Source organism: Phragmites australis, chromosome 5 (genome assembly GCF_958298935.1).
Source record: "Phragmites australis chromosome 5, lpPhrAust1.1, whole genome shotgun sequence".
NCBI lineage: Eukaryota > Viridiplantae > Streptophyta > Magnoliopsida > Poales > Poaceae > Phragmites > Phragmites australis.
Window position 1 is genome coordinate 7868971 of NC_084925.1, and position 11766 is coordinate 7880736.

An 11766-nucleotide genomic window follows, 5' to 3' on the forward strand; every position below is an offset into this window, starting at 1 on the left:
CATCTTCATGGTTCCTTGTGAAGTTTATGTGCTGCAGTTCATAATTATGTGTTCCTAGGTGCAGATCACGTTGTGATCTCGGCACAATTTCTAGATCTAAGAGAAAGCAAGAGTTGTTGGAGCAAGACATGAAGATTCTAACCTGGGATTCTTCTTCTTGGCCTTTAATCCAAGGCTTGACGCGAGGTGATTTCCTCTCCTCTCCATGATCGCCTTCGATCTGTTGTACACTTTCGTTGTTTTCTTCTGAGTCCGCCTTGACGGTTTAGGTTTTCTGTTTGCTGGATTTTTGTTTTTATTTTGTGTGTAGTTTTGTGTTTGGGCTCAACCGAGCACATAATTACTTTGGGCCAGGCTGTTGTTGTAAACTGGCTCCAAAATAGGGCCAATAAAAACGGGCGTGCAAGAAGATCACAACCCGTTAACAGGTTAAATTTGTCTACTGGGCCCATTAACAAAACGGTTTAGAGTAGGCCACAACCTGTTAACGGGTCCAGCCCACTAATGCAGGCCCGACAACAAAAAACACTCACAACCAGATAATGGCGGGCCCGATAAGAAAACTAAGCACATATACTTCACAACGTTTTGTGCATGGCGGCTATGGTGTGTTGGATTTCTTTTTTTTAAAAAGCTACTACAACACGTAGACTTACATACACTCGTAATATTATACTTACATACTCATATAACATCTATCAAAATTAGAAATGCAAAATTTAGAGATTGACGAAGTCATCGTAGATATCTTACTATCGAAAGATATATCGTCTACCACTAAAAGAATATTCTGACTTGATGAGATACACATAGAGCAAATATAATGCTTGATCTATAATGAATAGGAATACAACCCCCTCCATTAACCACCCAAGCTAATGCTTGGCTCGCATGATGTATTGATTGTAATCCAAAGGCTAAAAAAAAGTGACCGATAGTTATAACAAAAAATTAGTCAGACAGATCCTTATTTATTCATTTAGAATATTATTATTATATAGATAGACGTACATTCGACTCCTTGATTATACGTGTCATTCCTGTAGTGTACGTGTGCGAATATGATCTTCGAGACCTCCAGCTCCAGGCTCCAGCAGGAAGTTGCCGTAGTTGTTGATTTCGACCTCCTTTGTTGGCTTCTATTCATTGATCGATTGACCATGAAGGTGGTCTGGCAGGAGACGTTGAAGGTGCCTTTGTTGGCTTCTATTCATTACTGAGAGGATGCCGAGCGCTGGATGGACGCCCTCGGCAGCGTCCTCCGTCGCATGATCTCGCGGTGCAGCGCCATGCAGCATCTGGAGATCCGGAACGTCTACAAGGCGAGGAACGTCGTCACACGCGCGCCGTGCCTCGAGAAGCTCGAGATCTGCTCGTACCGCCCGCTCTGCTGTTGGAATATTAAGCACTTTTATATTTAATTTAATCTATAAATAATTTATAAGTAGAAATAGATATATAAACTGATATGATCGTACTATCGTAGCATAATCTAGGTATGTATACGAAAGTGTTACATATGATTAGATTTATTATACTCAAAATTAGAAACTGTAGAAAATAAAGTACAAGTAGCATAGTTTTTATGTACTGATCCTATGTTGTTGAGGTTGCTGAAGATACTGGTTACACCGTGTTGACGGCACGATTGATCCTACTGACGACGCGCCAGATTTATTGACAATGACAACGGGTGACGTCCAAACGAGCAGGAAGACAAGCTGTGGTGAAGAACTTGAGCAGTTGCGTGAAACACTTCCCAAAAACCTTATTCGTCCTTTTCTGGTGCAAGAACTCAAAAGCGAGGGTTTAGAGACCTGCTTTCTCGGTTACTGATGCACGCTGTTGTCAGGATGGAATAGACTACACAACAGAAAGAGACAAAACCCTAACTCTTATGTAGACCTATGTAATGAGAGCGTTCCTAATTTTAAGGCTATTCTCAATTAGCAGTCTATATTATTTATGTATTTAATGAGATGCATATCTTTACATATATATATAAAGAAAACTTTTATCTCTACCTCTATTAGCGATATGGTATTAATAGAGAGTGAGCCTCAATATAAACTACCTCTTCATAATATGAGACTTTAAAATTTATTAAAAATTATTTTATGAGTCGATCTCAATAATTCTAACATCTGCGTCTCAGTGAAGGCGCCGGCGGCTGGATACGATGGAGTCGAGTCCCCTTTGCCACTGGGCTGAGTATTGTTGGACACCATGGCCGGACACCGATGGAGACTACTCATTTTCCGACATCCAGGAGATGTATGATTTCAAGAAGATGGCGAATGAAGAGGGAGTACAAAGCAGGCGGACGAGATCGGGAATACGATGACGTTTCTCGGTGGACTCAGCTGCGCCAAGAAGCTCCAGTTGAACTTGTTGACTGAATATTTTAAGGTCAGTTTGCGTTGCTTAATGCCAATATCTTTCAATTTCTGCTTAGTCGCATCTAGTGCGGTTATGCCAAATTGCAGGATGAAAATTACAAGTGTTCTTTACTGAAATGTACATAAATTGCAGCTGCCATGATGTGATCAACAAAACAAATTTTCGACCATACTCCATTACTTAGCATAATTTCTCAATTTCTTGGAATGATGGCGTATTAGGGGAAAAATATTAGGCAAAATTTTGCTAATTTCGGCCCAAACCAAAATTAGTCCATTCTGATTAATTTTTTTTTTACCCAGTTTAAATAGACCCCAGTCCCAATTGATAGAGCAGCCTAAGTCCATTCCAAAACTAACCCTAACTCCCTCAAGTGTGCAACCGGTTATTTTAGTTTTTCTATAACCTTATCCTTTTGCCTCCCCACCTGAGGGTAGGACTGTCAAAAAAGCTTGAAGCTTACGAGCTACTCGAGTTCGATTCGTTCTAGGTTCAATGAGACCACTCGTAAGATGATGGTAGATCAACAAGCATAGGAGGACCATCTGTGAACGCAAATGGTTGGAAAACAAACTATTGTTAGCCGTTTATATGCTATGTTTAGCCAGTGGATAGCAGGAAAGCTGGCAGAGTGTTGGACCCTAATTCATGACACTCATGGTGCCAGGTTAGCACATAGAATTTAAATGATCATATTGTACCATGTGTTATGCAAATAGCCCTTTTAAAATTATTATATCCCATGTTAGATACACCATTATGACAATGAATATAGCGGAGACGTTCAACAATGTCCTAAAGGGGGTACAGGGCCTCCCATTGTGTGCCATCATTGAGCTCACATTCTATAGAACGGCAGACTACTTTCAAGACCATGGTAATGCTGCTATGAATTGCAGCACGCAGTTTGCACCTAAGGTGGAGGAAATCATATCTAGAAAGAGGAACAAGTCAAACTTTCATCGGACGAGGATCTACGACCTGGTCAATAATGAATTTGAGGTCATGTGCCACCGTAGGTATACTTCAGGGTATAGCCCAGGGGACACCATGTTGCAATATCAACTTGGGCCTCACAAGGTGAAATACACATGCAATAAGCCAAAATTGCACCATATCCCATGCTCTCATATCTTAGCTGCTTGCAGGGAGATGGACGGCAATGACATATCACAATACGTAGCACCGTACTTCACGATCGATGCATTGAGGAGCACATGGCTTCCAAAAATGTGGTCCTTCAACATCGCAAGTAGCTACAAAGTGATCAAGAGGCCTAAGTGGGTACCTTATCCCCGAGCACGACGTACGGATCTTGGAAGGCATGGATGAAGCAGATGATGTTGATGGCCTACGCAAGTGCAAACTTTGGAAACAACCTTGCCATGACAGGAGGACATGCCCAACCTGGTAGTAAACCATCAGGCCACTATTGAACTGTTGTGTATTAGAGTTTTTGCATTTTAGTTTGTTATTTGAAGTTATTCACAATCATGGTTTGTATTCTAAATTGTTATTCACCTATTAGTCATACTACTTATTTTGTGATATATCGTTTGGTATTGGCATCACATACGATGATTTTTTATTGAACCATGAAGCTTGTTATTCTCCTATTTATTGAACCATGAAGCTTGTAGTATATTCTAATTTGTTATTCACATACATACTGAACCATTAAGCTTGTAATATATTCTAATTTGTTATTCACCAACTTATTGAACCATGTAGCTTGAAATTATTGTCATGGCTCATGGTGGTCTTCCCAAGCTTCTTCAGCAGCGGTATGACGAGAACCATAGGGGACAAATGATTTTCATAGTGCAATAGGTACCACGATTATATGTGCTTTTTAATTGCCATGATAATTTGCTACTAACTCAGTACATGTATTTTTGCAGTTGCTTCTGTTACGAGCCGAGTGTATCCACACGATTAAGAAGTTAGACCCTCGATTCCATGAGCCACTCGCACAGGCAGGACTACTACATGTTGCTCTCATGATGGCCGAAGCTCTCATAGCGGGTGGTGGCAGGACACCTCTCCCGTCAATTGAGGAACCACTGCTCACAGGTCTCGTTGACCGGTGGCGTCCTGAGATGCACACGTTCCACTTTTGGCGAGATGGACGTAACATTGAGGGACGTGGCCATGCTGACCGGGCTGCTAATCAGGGGTGTCATGTTAGTAGTTTTGTGACCAGCAAATTAGTAGTTGAAGGGTTACGTTGAGGATAGGTAATTATTTGTTATGTAATGCACTTCAAATATTGTAATGCTATTCAAGTTTCATTGACCCTCTGTATTTTGTAGGTTTGGTGTGCAATATGACAAGACGGATGTTGGCCTCTCCATGTCCTAGATTTATGGGCTGCCACAGTTCGGTCCATGCCCACAGGATGCGGATGAGGCTACAATTATATAGCACTATGAGATGTACTTGTACGTCCTACTGGGAGGCATCATGTTCTGCAACATGGCAGGCGATTATGTTATCCCCCATATTGTATTTTTAGCGAGTCAGCTCACGTCACATCCTTATGAGCCAACATCTTAAAGTTGGAGATCTACTATGCTAGCTGCAACCTACAGATAATTGTGTGATTCAACCTAGTGATCAAAGAAGAAGGGATCAGTTATAGGCTGCCTACAACTCTTACAATTATGAAGCTGGGAGTATCTCTCGGTTTATTAGTCTTGGGTGCTCAATAGCTACTATCCAGTTCCCATCTCCGATGACATTGTAGATGACATAAGACGTACGATGGGGTATCGGTGGATGCATGCCAGACTGAGATAGAATCAACAGTAAGACCATGGTAGCTATTCCCAGGCGATTAGTGATTTGGACATTCTTCGCGCTGTTCTCGTGGAGTGGGATCCATGGCGTATGCAACCAGTGGCTGAAATTATGACTGGAGGGCTCATCGCATCATATAGTTGGCGTGACTCAGACTTATAGATGACCAAATGCTTCTTATTATACATGAACAACGTGGAAGAATATTCTTCTAAGCGTGTATAGATGCAGTTTGGGTACCGATAGGTGGTGCCAGTACCTCCCCCACAAGACACCGGTCGGGCACACTTGTGTGTTATTGTAGGTAGCAATATTACCTTTGGTGATCCATCTTAATAAATTATAACTTTTTCTATCATGTACAGGAGGAGAGCACAGGGGGAAGAGGCATGCAGGACTAGGCATTCATGAATGTTGAGCACCTACAGAGGTGGACAGAGTCAGCCGCTAGATAATACAACGGCTACACATACTGGGAGTACCTTTTGTGGTACCATCCGTGCACGCGTGCCACCTTACTCAGCGGACTTGTAGAGCCAGGCACCAGACCCTTTCCTAAGGATCGTGCCCACCTTCTTCATGTTGCGGTTAGTGTTGGGATACTTATAACAATTTTTATTGGTTAAACCTCTGTATTACCGACATGACCCTCATCTTATACAGATCGAAGAGGCGTACGAGATGCATACACAAGCGGAACAAGCTTTTGGGGAAGCAAGTGGGTCAAAAACACGGAGGGATCGGAACCCTCTCCGAGACTATATGAGGATGAGAGGGTCCCGCTTCCTATCCGCTATACGTGGTTCAGGTGCTTATGCCCCGCGATAAAGCCGGTATGACCTATTAGCTGTGGACCCATCCTGTGCACCTGACTGGAGTAGCACATATGATTTTGACTGGGCTGCTGCAATGCAAACCACCAGCTTCACCGATCTTCTCAGCGCATAGTACCCCCAATATCCCGATGCATCTAGGGATTCACAGTGGTACCAGCAAGGTGAGCCTTCATTACACCGGACTTTGTCAAAGCACATTCTAAGGGTGTTCACACTGCCGCATGAGGATCCTTCTTCATGGTACATGTAGGGCAGAGTTAGCGGGGCGGGATACACGTTTGGTGGGGGTCCCACAGGGCAGGACAATGATGATGACGAGCAAGGGAACACGAGGTAGGGGCCAGCGCAGGCTGCTGTGATGAGGGTCACACACAAATCAGACACATACACTCCTGAGGATTGCATGCGGTGTCGTCATCGTTGAGTCGCTAGTGCAGTTGTTCGGTGCACTTGTACTTGTTAATGACACATATATTATTGACTTTATTGTCATAGTCATTCCTATTATGTATTATTCACTATATTGTTAATTTAATTATTTTTAATTTATGCAATGTTTGTCAAATAATTCTAGCACATAATTTATGTAATGTTTGTCAAATAATTATGATATTTATACTTGTTTAATCTTAAATAATCAAGGATTCATGCTTTGATACAGAGCCATAACGTTGTAGTGAAGGATTAATAAATATATGGTGGGATCTTTGAGTACAGGCACTCCATGGACACATGTAATGATCCATATAATATTTAATGCCTCATTGTAGGTTGTGCATGAAGGAAAGGATGATCCCTTCAAGGAGAGCAACTTAATCCAAGCCTTGGCCAAATTGCATGCAAGACCATTCTGTTCGGCGTTAACTGCTTCGCTCCAACATATAACTACCGAGGACCTTAGGGCCCTCTTGCACGAGCAGTGTCAAACGTATCTCAGAGTGTGCGAACTGACCGACCATCCTTCTGTTCTAGGTTTCTCTAAGAGGCAAAGAACGATAGTGATGTTGCCCGACCAGTATGCATGCGATATTCAGGTTTGTAGTTTCCTATGTGCTCACCCTACTTATCTTTTTTTCATTGATTCGAATGCTCCTATTTTGTGTTATGCGGTCCCGAAAGATGCACAATTGATCAACAAAGACGTCACAAACTTCTTGGTGATGTATATGCTGCAGGGGTGTCATGCCTGGTTCGCATAAAAGACAATGTGGTCAGCGAACCTAAGGGGTACAGGGGCGTCCTCTAATACTCATCCAGAAAATGACGAGGATGATGGGGATAATGATTTCATGCCCCTAATGCCTCGATGTTCCAGCAGCAATACAGGAGAAGGCTCAATGATCACTGCAAGAGGATGTTCACGCACCACATCAAGATGACATATAACTGACAAGGAAATAGGACATGCTACTACCATGATAGCACAAGATGACAATGTCAACGATGATTTCATGCCACAACAACCCCTCCCTCTGAGGCCTCTATCTCTGGAGGACATTAATGACCCAAAAAATAATGGTGAATTTGCTTGTACCTATCCTTACAACTTCCCTTTACTACCTCGGAGACGACAACCATCTTACCCTGATAGTATTAACTGGTGTAGCATCTAGGCCCCTAATTAAGTGGTAAATGTTTCGACGATTAATGACAATCGTATCATTATGACTAATGTGTATGTTTTGAAGGGAATCAAAATTCTTTAGTTCACAATGATTGAATGGGTTTTCTTGGTCCCTCATGAAATTCTTTTGGCCAATCAAAGGATATTTGCATCAAGATTAAGGATCTTCTAGTTCTAAGTGTCACAAGGTGATGAAGGACACTTAGAGTAGACATATGTCTCTTTTTGTCTTTTGACCGTACTATAAAGGGGACTAAGTGTTGTAGTTTGACCTAGTTGAGTCTAGACATAATTGGATGCACACTTGCGAAATTTTAGCACTAGGTAGCTCAAAAAATCCTATGGGTGAGAAGGTGAGAAGTTAGAACTCACAGTCGATTGAATTGGACGAGTTCCAGAACGTTTGTTCTCACCGGATTGTCCAGTGTGAGAAAGATTATACTCACCGGACTATTTTTCCTCTCTGTGAAGATTTCAAATGACCCCACCGGATTGTCCGGTGATGGGAGGAATTTTGCACCGGAGCATTTAACAGAAGAGTCATTTTTCAGAGAAATTTGAAGTTACATGCACCGGATTGTCCGGTGATCTGAATGACGCATACACCGGACTATTTAATAGAAGGATTGTTTTTCTGAAAAAATCTGAGTTAAACTGACCGGATTGTTCGGTGACTTAGAAGAGTTATCATCGGACTATTTAACAGAAGCTTGGTATTTTCGAAGGAAATGAATTATAACTCACCGGACTATCCGGTGATGCTATGTGGAAGAACACCAGAGCTTTTTGCAACGGCTACTGATAACTATCAGATCAGCGTGTGGAAAAAGTAAACTCATCGGATTATCCGGTGCTTACAGAGGCGTGTTCATCAGACCATCCGGTGTTCAAAAAAAAATGACTGGTTGGGCAACGGCTAGATTTGGACCTCTAGCCTATATATATCCCCTCATTTGGTTTTATTCATCTCTTTTGCAACCCAGAAGCATTCATACACAGTGTGTATCATCTAGAGGCAAGGGAGAGCACTTGAGGTGATTTGCAAGTTCTTAATTGAAGATTAAAGACTCCATTAATACTTCAAGATTAGCGAGTGTGCATCTAGCTGTTGTTTAGGCTTGATAGGGATCAAGTGAACTAGTTAGCTTGTTACTCTTGGTGGTTGGCAACACCTACCCAGTCGTGGAGATTGGAGGTGTTCTCGGTGAGCTCTTGGAGGTCTTGTGGGAGCTCCGGGAAGCTCGTGTACTTGGTTTGATGCCCGCCAATCCGGAGATAGAGAAGTGACAATCACTAGTGAGCACTTGAGTCTTAGTAACTCAAGTGGAAGCGACATCTTTGTGTGGATGCTCCAACGAGGATTAGTGTAGAGTGCCAACTCTTCGATACCTCGGAAAAAACTCGGTGTCCCCTTTCCTTACTCTTGTTAAATTCCACATTTTGCTTCTAGAATTTCATTCATGCAAGTGTCAATTTTGCACTTTACTTATGTTCTATATGCTTGCATGTTTGTGCTCATCATTCTAGCTTGCTAAGTCGTATAGTTGCTTTTATTCATTCTAGGCTAAGGTTGCTCTTTATTCTAGAATTCAGTAGTTGGTTTAGTTTTTTTTATTAGTACTCTATTCACCCCCCTCTCAGGCCATTAGATCCTTTCAACTCGCACAACTGGCATTCTTTAGCTAATTTGTGTTGCCACTTTCCTCCGCCGTCTTGAGATGATATAGGTATTCAACATCTATGCACTATGAATATACAAATGGCAGGCAGGACTATTTATTTTATTTATGAACTATTTGTGAACTATTTGTCTAATCAATGTGATGATAAGTTTATTATATTAATGTACTATCCAAGAACAATTCTTTCCAACATATGAAAGGTATTTGTGAACTCAGGCTTTAGACACGCCAATGTATCACCAGCACCTCGGGGACTAACATTAGTTGCAACTCTAAAATCAACAATGTGACTGTATGAACCGTTCAACGTCGGGTTGTGCTTGCTTTAGGTTGAATGCTAAAGCAGGTTTTGACTTTAGATTAAGACCAAAGGGATAGATGTTACTTCTACACCCACTCAAAATCAATAGTTTTCACAGGAAATGCTTTTATAGGATTCTATACCTCTATGCAAAGGCAACAATAACTCATTGCTAAACTTTTGCAGAACGAAATGATCGCACCAAGAATCAGCTTTTACAGGGAATCTCTGCTAAGCATCAATGCCATAACTTTTTCGGCTTTCACAGGGAATCCTATGCTCCAGCCCCCAACCAAGCCCATGCACCAGTCTCCAGCCACCATAAATAACCCCGCCCTCATCCATGCATAGACCACTCCTTCCTCAGCTCTCTCAACTGCAATGTCTTTCTCAGCTCCACCAATCCCATCCAAGAAACATTGGGGGGTTTTCATCACTCGGGGGTCGAACTCTCGATGTGCTTCTGTGGCGATACTTGTAGGCTTCGCGAGTCCCAGAACATATATACCTATGGACTATATTTCTTCATATGTGCCAACTTCTAGTATGACAAGCCTCCATATAGACCGTATAAGTACCCACCAGTATAGCGACGTATATCACTAATATGGCACTTTCTGTACGATTTTATGCCATGTCTTACTAATCTACACTCTTGTTTCATTTATCCAGTCTCCTCCACCTATCTATGACTCCATGGAATGGCTAGACATGGAGCAAAATACGCACTAGAAGCGGTGGGTCGATATGACCATGCGGTGGAGGAGGAAAACGTACGAACGTCGGGAGTACAAGCAACAGCAGGAGGAACTATGACTCAAGCATCAGGAGGAGGAGCATATGAGGAAACCAGTGAAGGAGCGCTCCGCGGCTGAGGCATGCGAAGGAGAGAGGGAAAGGAAGCAGAAGAGAGCCTGTCGCGCTTCCTATGCCCTGCGAAAGGGCAAATATTCTAGGTGCACTCAGTAGAGAGCATCTATTGTAACCTGGTCTATTTTTATTCCCTAAGGTATGTTTGGTTTAGCAGTAGCACGCTATTAAGTTAGTCTTTAGACGTACCGTACATATCAACGTTTGTTATCGTCATCTCTTCATGGTTAGAGTCTATTCGCGTAGTGACGAAAAACCCCATACCTCATGTAATGTTTATCAACGCATGTAACCTCTATACCGTGTTATATGATAATCGTACTTCACAACTATTATTGTTCAACATATTATATTTTGTATCTTCACAACATTACTTCACTAAAATATTACTTACACAAATACATTAAATGAAATAATAAAATATCGACAAAATTACGTTAAAACAAATTTACCCACACTCACTCATCTAGTTCTTTTCTTTATTTATTTATTCATGCCATGATAGAACTAAATTGTGCTACTGTACTCTATTCAGCCATACTATCATCAGTAGCTACTTCACTCTATAAAGAAAGATGACACAAAATAACACATATTCACTCATCAAGTTTCTTTCTTTATTTATTCGTTTGTACCCTAATTAAATAAAGTTGTGCTACTGTATTTTATTCAGCCCCGAAATGACACATGACAAGATGCAGCGTGAGGACGAATCAGGACCAACCTGTATTCGACATCTGAGATACCAAATATAGTGAACAATGTCGTATTCGGTATAGGAGCTTTCGGTGCCTTAGACACCAGAATCAATTTTTTGATGTTTAAGTGTCAAATACAGTACTAAATTTATAAATACATCAATATATTATTTATTTTAATAAATATGATGATATTTGTTATCTATTTTTAGATTTTTCCGCTAACTGCTTTTACCTCGTCGTTTTCACATGCCCTGCAAATCTCACACCCGCCTTTTTTTACTGCTACCATGCATGTGTGCGCTTGCTGTTTTTCCCAACACGTCACTATTTATACCAAAGCACCCGTGCATCCACTTGCATTATTTGTTTTTGTTCCCAACAAAAACAAATAATCGGACGATTACGATACATAGAACATCACGTACTATAGTTTGATACAGCAGTTTCTAAATGATATCAGCTAGTTCTAAATCTGAATCGACATATATATCATATACCATTACAATACTTATATGCTACTCTCTTTGTCATAAATACTTATATTTTAGATAAG